General features: G+C 54.7%; 2 protein-coding genes across 2 annotated transcripts in view; one reads left to right on the top strand and one right to left on the bottom strand.

The window, feature by feature from the left end:
* The window catches only part of PEX16 (peroxisomal biogenesis factor 16), a 25634-nt gene that overhangs the window by 12597 nt on the left and 5628 nt on the right, over positions 1-7409 (bottom strand). The gene's annotated exons all lie outside the window — the stretch shown is intronic.
* Positions 339-7409, top strand: part of GYLTL1B (glycosyltransferase-like 1B) — an 18198-nt gene continuing 11127 nt past the window's right edge. The window contains exon 1 of the mRNA XM_009329750.1: positions 339-485. The gene's annotated coding sequence lies outside the window, so the exon portion shown is untranslated. The remainder of the gene's footprint in view (positions 486-7409) is intronic.

Genomic DNA, 7409 nt, shown 5'->3' with positions numbered 1-7409 from the left:
TGTTGCGATGGAGCAGGGTGGCTGTGGCTTTGCCAGCACTTCTGGGGACATGGGTACAGTTCTCCTTGCGTGGGTGGGGAACATGCCACAGGACAGGATGGTGATCTGGGACTAGGAACACGCAGCACGCAGATGTTCTCCCATGGGCTGTCTGGGTAGCCTTGGGTGACACTGAGCTGTGCTTTGTAACAGGCTGGAGGAAAGGGACAGGACCAAGGTGTTGGGTGCTGCTGATCTATGACACTCTTGGCTGTGCAGGGGCCTGTCCCCAGAGCTCTCTTATGCAGTAGCTCTTCATGTGACTGTTTGTCTTTTGGGTTTCAGGTGACGGCAAGCTCCAAAACCTTCAAGTACAGCTGAGATGTGTTATCTGCCCTTCAAGTTGAGAATCCCTGGTTAAAGGGTGGTCCTCACAGCCACCACCAGGCCCTGCCAGCTTCTCCAGCTGTTCCCGGGTACTCCTGCAACATTGGCAGCCTCCAAAGGTTAGTTATCTTGCTTGTTAAGTAGACGGTTTACATGTGCTCGCTCCCTTCCTGTCTTAGTGCTTCTGTACCCAAATTGGTTAACTGGGGATAATTGCGTGGCAGAAGGTCTTGGCTCTGTGGGTTTCCTCTCTGCTGGGTGTGTGGGTATTTGGGACCTGTGGGGAGGTTCTGGAGACAACACTAGCACTTGTAAGCCCCTGTGGCCCAGTTCTCTGGAGGGAAAGACCAGATTCCCCGCATGAATCCTTGGAACAAAGTGTGATCCCATCTCCATGGCTGTTTCAGTTGAACTTCCCTTGAATGTGCACGTCTGGATCCTTCTCCCCAAACACTACTATGGTCTATTGCGTGTTTCTAGTGTAGTGGGCAGTAGGTGATTGGGACCTGGGCTGAGGAGCTGGAACAAGCTCCCTGGGTCAGGGGAAATGGGAAGACCCCCTTCTGAAGGCTGGGAGCTTGTGCTAGTATTGTTCTGCTCTAGCAGCTTGTTTTCCCTCTGTCCCTTACACCAAGTGTTTCTGTGGGGCCACTGTTCTCAGTGGCCACCTCTCTCTCTTCTACCCCTCATTAGTGCAGGGCTTGGCATGCCAGCAGGAGGGAGCCTCAGCATGTCTGTGCCTTGATTGGATTTGTCAAGGCTCCTTCCCTTTTCTTCCTGTTCATTGAGGGCTGAAACAAAGCAAACAGAAGAGAGGAATTCCAAAGAATAGGAGCGAGGGAAGAGAGGGACGCTGGAGTGACAGGCTGCCCCTGCACACATGCACCCCCCACCCCACCCCCTGCCTCAGTCTGGTGGGGCAGAGCTGGAGGCAGAGCATTTTGGGAGGCAAGACCCTTCCCCTGCACTCCTGTTCCCAGCTACGCCACCAGCTGCCTTGCTCCCTGTGCTGTGGGGCCGTGGCATGTGCAGCCCAGAGAGCTCCTGTCCCCGCTGCTTGGGCAGAGGCTGTCTCCACTGCATGCTGAAGTGCCAGCAGCGAGGAACGGAGGCTCGGGCTTGTTGCCTCCTCTTGGCACAGGCACGTGGGCCTGAACACAGCCTGAGGGAAACGGGCCATTATTTGAACTCCTTTGTTTGTGGTGGGCTGTGGTAAAAGGTTCCCCTCTTTACCTATGCCAGGAAAGCTCCCCCTGCCAGGCAGCCCCAAACGAGCCTAGTGCAGAGCTGAACGTCCTGCCTGGGTGCCAGGGCAGCAAGGCACCAGCCCCTCTGCAACCTGGAGCCAGATAAGCACTTGAACAAGGCCCTTCTGTGCAGACAGGTCTGTGAAGTGGAGGCAAACGTGGTCTGGAGCTCATATTGTTTCCCAGGAGGCAGGGGACTCAGGAGGGGAGTTATAGCCGGCCAGGCGAAGCTGCTGCAGGTAAAGCTTCGTCCTGTCTGATGGAGCCCCTCGCTCCCTCCTCTGCCATCCCCAGGCCATTGTGCAGGCTCCCCTTCATCCTGCCCTCAGCCCCAGTATGGATGGGATCGGGGAGACAACAGGATGCTTAGCAGCCCTGGCATAAAGCACTTGAGGTGAAATACATCCCTACCAGTGACGCCCCCTTGCATTTAAGCCACAAGGAACAGCCTTTAAGCCACAACCTCTGTTTCCTTTCCTTCTTCCTCTTTGTTCTTCGCCTTCTGGCAATCCCTGTACTCTGTGGTTTAATTAGAGAGCGGAGTAAAGTGCTTAGACTCCAAAATGTGCAGATTAGGGGGCTACTAATCCTCTTCCTCAACGGGTGCTCACATCCTGCCCAGTCTGTTATCGAGCTTCTGTCCCCAGGGTGGAAACTCAGCCAAACTTGAGACCTCTACCTCTCCTTTTGCTTGCTGCACAGACAAGGAAGGGCGAGGGGTGACAGGAGAGCCGTGGGGGAGGAGGGAAGTGAGCTGTGGGCGTCCGAAATTCTCAAGGTGGGTTTGTAGTCAACACTGGCTGTCTTTGCTTGTTGTGCCCTGGCTGGTTTTGGTGCTCCAGGAGCAATAAAGCAAGGGTTTGGTGTTTCGGTTTTGGGTTTTTTTGAGTGCTGTCTTCCTGTTCTGACGAAAAAAACTTTCTGTCAGAGGAACCAACTGCTTCCCTGTATGTGTGTGTGCATGTGTGTTTATATGCTGGGTGATTCAGTTCAGGTCTTGTGCCTTCCCTGTGCGTACACGCCTCTCCCCATGTTCCCAACTGTCTCTCCTGCACTCTTATTCTCAGTGTATGCCCAAGTGAGCTGTGCTGCAGCGCTGCTGAAAACGCAGGGCTCCCCGCTGAGAGCGGGAAGCTGGTGCCTGGCAGTGCTGCATGGGGCTGGTCGTATCCTCATCTGTGGAGGCTGAGATCCCTTTATAGGACATATGCTGTCAGTGTGAAGGGGAAGGCGGAGTATTTGCTATTCCAGATGGAGGCACCAGCAGGGAAGAGGGAGTAGGGAGGACGAGTATGGTGGGAAGGATAAGACTCTTCTGGAGGTAGGAGGGAAACTTGACCCTGATGGTCACAGGATGGGCTGAGCTCTTATGCCTCTGTCCCACTCCTGGTGCAGGCTGGGCGCTGCACAGAGGTTGCTGTGGATTGCAGAAGACATGAGCTTTTGTCCTGAGCCACTCATCTGCTGCTTGGTTGAGTCGAGGTATGCTGTTTCTTCCCTGCCTTTGTCCTTCAGTGTGCGAGTTCAGGGTTTAGCTCAGCAGTGTGAGAAGCCCCAGGGATGGGAACACAAGGAGCAGCAGGAGGGGAGGAGTGCTGGGAATGGTCAGTAAGGAGTTTGGATGTTGGGAGCATTCTCCTTTCCACCGCCTGGCTTTGGGAACCGCCTCCCCTCTGGGATCCACTTCCCCTCCTTTTTTTGCCCCCATCAGTCACTACCTCATTTCCAGTTTGCAAAATGCCCCATAAGCTTTTTTGCAGATAAGTTTGCAGTCTCTTAGCCTAGCCAGCAGCTCTTCCTCCACAGTGTTGTCAGAGCCTATTTGCACTGTGTAAGCCTCTCTGTAGCTCAGGTATCACTTCAGGTCTTACAAAATGCCGAGGGCACCCTGAGTGGACAGCACTATTGCTGCTTGGGTTTTTTAGAGCCTGCCCTGAGCCATCCTGGTTTGCTATTTATAGTGCAGTTGTTCCATTCCTCTGTGGACGAGCTCTGCTTTCAGCCTTGCTTGGGCACTGAGGGCACCAGTGCCAGGAATAGCTCTGGGCAAGGAAGACATGGGAGTGGCTGCTTGAGCACAGCGCCCTGTTTGGGCCAGTCCCTGGTGGAAGAGGCACCAGGCTGCATCTGTGACCTCTGGCTCTCGGTGAGCGTCAGCTTCCTCTGCGGCACAGCTGCTTTTCATGCAGGGGAAGTGAAGGGATTGCCTTTCCTTGTCAGGTGCCCTGCGTGTGTGCCTGGCTCCCCTGTGCTGCTGAGGCTGCCGGAGTGGAGTATGGCACTGCGAGAGATGGCATCTAGAAGAGTTGCTCCAGTGCCAGGTACCAGGGGGACTAGTGAGGGACCTTGCTGTGATGTGCTTGCACTGTGGAGGGCAGTTTGCACGGGAAGCCCTGCTCCTAGCATGTCCTTCAAGCGCTGGCTGTGACCTCTTGGTTGCGTATCCTGAACCACTGCCCACTAGGGCAGGTGGATGCCTTTTCGGTGGGGCACCTGCTATTCCTTGCACAGGGCCCTGCTCTCCTTCCCCCAGGCAAGTGCTTGCTGGCCTCGAGGGAGCTCGAGCTGAGGTCTGAAAGGAGCCTGCAGCGCAGAAAACACCAACACCCTTCCTCAGCGCTGCTGCTTGGGCAGAGCTGCTCCGGCCCTTTGGCTTGTGATGCTTGCAGCTTGTCTGGAGAGCAGAGCTGAACGAATAATTAATTGCTTGATTTAGTGCCCAAAACGAAAAGCTGGAGGAAAAAAAACCCAACACAGCCGAGTTTGAGAGACCCTTTATCTTTTCTTTTAAATGTAGCTCAGCTCAATTTCAAACAAAACAATGCAAAATGAGACTTTTTGCTTGGAAAACAAAGCATTTTGTTCTTGTCCAAAACTTGTCGTGTAGTAGCAAATAGCTCTGAGCTGTCTGGGAACTGCAGTTTTCAATCAATAACTATTCAGCCAGAAACACTTAGCCAGCTCTGCCGGTGACAATGCACGGCAGGCACCTGAAGACCTGGCTCACAGCCATGCCCCTGGCACCTTCCCAGAGGTGGTGGGGAGGATGGTGTCGTGCCTCTTGTGGACTTTTCCAGGCAGAGTGCCGGTCTGGGGTTGTTGGAGTCCCTTTGCCTCCTTTTTTGCTGTAATTAACCTAATTAATTTTGCATGAGATGATGCAGACTCCACAAGCATGTGTAGGGATTAGGTTTGGTCAGATGCGCTGGGATATGGTGTGCCTTGTTCCACCGGGGAGCAGTTCCTGGTGCAGCTTGTTCAAGAGTGTTTCAAGGGAGCAGGGAGATCTGGAGGAGGGGAGGAATCTCCTGTCAGTCCCTACCCATGGGCACTGCTAGCTGGAAACTTAAGACATTGGTAGTTCACAGGGTGAAATTCCGCCCCCTTTGCTGTATGGGGCATGATGCCTGCTGGGTGCTTCAGCTGTGCTGATGGCAGAGCTGGAGCTGGCAGAGGGCTTGCTGCAGACTGGCTTGGATAGAAGTGGGAGCTCCTGGCTGCTGACCCTGCTCAGCTCTGACCCCAAGAACTGCCATCTGCCGCAATCCCGCGGCAGTGGAAGCATCAGGAAATGGCAGGGGTGAACAGGTATTGATGCCCGGAGCACATCCGGAGACCAGGACACAGTGAACCTAATGGATTCAGAGCTGGCCATTAGCTGCAGCACAGATGTCAGCAAAAATGCAGATATTAGAAACCTAATCCCAGCAGAGGGAAGGGAGCTGGGGATCAGCCCAAATGCTGCTCCTCTTCTGCTTCAAGAGGCAGGTGGGGTCCTCCTGCCCCTTGTAGTGCTGCTGCACAGTGCCCAGGCTTGGTCCCTGCTGTGCCTAGCTGTGCTGGCCAGGGGGGCATGTGGAAGAGATTTGATCCAGGACTCTGTAGCCTCTGTGTTAGTGTCAGAGCAGCTGTCCTGAGTCAGGCTTATGCTCCATCAGGCCCAGAAAAAGGCCAGTCAGTGTTGATACTTCACCTGCCAAGTATCCTCCTGGCATCAAACAACTTGTAGTCCAGGGAGGTAAAGCTGGAAGCAGCGTGTTGAAGAGGTATCTCCTCTGTGAGCTTGTTGGGGGTCTCAGCAGCACATTGGCAGGGTCTTATGGCGGGAGGAGGCACTGGTGTCACCTCCAGGTGCCAGGTTGGAGTGGGGCTGGTGTACCCCACCAGGCTGTGCAGGAAACGGGCTCAGTGGGAAAACCATGACTGCCATGGACATGCGGGGTGCTCCCTCGAACTGAGCCTGGCACTGTGGGCACAGGGCTGGCTGAGCGCTGGGGGAAGGTGGTCTGCTCGAGAGCCATGCTGGAGGGTTGGACAGCCCTTGGGTGAGGGGCTTCCTGCTGGCAGGGAGTGACTTCGTCCCTGAGAGGTGATCCTTACTTCTAGCCCGGGGTGAGACCCAGCCGATGGTGTTGGCATGTCTGGGTGGGTGTCTTGGGCAGTGTGTCCAGTGTGCTGCAGCTCTGCTCACACACTAGCTTTCAGCGTTTATCCTGCTGGTCCCATGCTGCAGTGAGGGACAAATGCAGTACGTGCAAGAGGGGTGAAAGCCAGCACCCTGCTTTCTGCTGTCCTGGTGTCCCCACAGACATGGTTGAAAGCTATTGCCGGCTGGATCTTTGCAGCTTCTTCTTGGGCCTAACAGGAGTGAGAGCACTTAGGGACCATGTTGCTAGCTGGGTGGCCCCCTCTTCCCTTGCCTGAGAGTTGTGGCAAAATGCAGCTGCCCAACTTGTAAGCGTTGCAGGATGTCTGGTAGACTTAAGCCTCCTACGCAACACTTGCACGCTCTGCTGTGGCACCAGACTCCCCACGTGTGCCCTGCACAGCCCTCGCTCCAGCTGGGGCTCTGCTGGGCAGCTGAATCCAGTGCCCGGTTGCGGACAGGGAGACTGGCTGCAGTGCCGCTCCGCAAAAGCGGACTGTGTCTAGCAGGGCCTCGTGATTGGAGTCCCTGCCAAGAGGAGTTGCTCCCTGATGCATTCCTGGGATCTCAGACATGGAGAGGTAAGCAGCGAGGCGTGTTCCTGTGTCAGACCCAGCCTGAACTTGCTTGTTTCCTCTGGAAACAAGGAAACAGCCTGGTGACGAAAAGTCCCTGCTTCAGCCAAGCTTGGAGCTTCAACTAACACCCTTCAGATACTGTTAGCTCCTTTCCCCAAGTGCTATGCTTCTATCAGAGAAGAGGAGATGGCTTTTCAGTGTGACCTTTGCAGAATAAAAAGCTGAAATCTTAGAGCAGCAGCATTGTGTGCGGTAATAATCTTACAGGCCTGGGGAGAGCTTGATGCACGAGAATGAGCCATAACTGAGGCACAGCTGACTGCTGTCCTAGGAAGATCTTCACCTTTCTGGGATTTTCTGTGCAGCTTGGTGGTGTTGGGGGCAGTGGGGAGATGGGGACACCTTCTTCTTTTACAGCTCATGTGCTGGTATCCGACTCGGGCTGCTGCTTGATCCCATTTCTAGAATATGGTGGCTGTTTTGCCACAGGTTGCTCTTTCCAGGGAAGTACGAAGGTGAAATTCTCACTTAAGTTTTGCTTATCATAAGACTGGGGAGGGAGGGACGTCATGGTAATCTGGAGCATGGGGTTTTAATCCTGCTCTCCTGGCCGAATTCCATTCCGCCTCTGTAAATCACTGCAGCTGCCCCGCTCTGCGCTGCCTGTGTGGTATCCGCCGGCTGGCACAGCCCCCCTCAAGTGGCAGCATTTCAGCCATGGGGAGGGGGGCAGGGAGGTGACCCCGAATCATAAGGCACTTTGTCAGATGGGTGCTGCGGTATATGCTTTAA

Source organism: Pygoscelis adeliae, unplaced genomic scaffold (assembly GCF_000699105.1).
Source record: "Pygoscelis adeliae isolate BGI_AS28 unplaced genomic scaffold, ASM69910v1 Scaffold117, whole genome shotgun sequence".
In the NCBI taxonomy this organism is placed as follows: domain Eukaryota; kingdom Metazoa; phylum Chordata; class Aves; order Sphenisciformes; family Spheniscidae; genus Pygoscelis; species Pygoscelis adeliae.
This window is presented reverse-complemented; position numbering and strand designations above follow the sequence as displayed.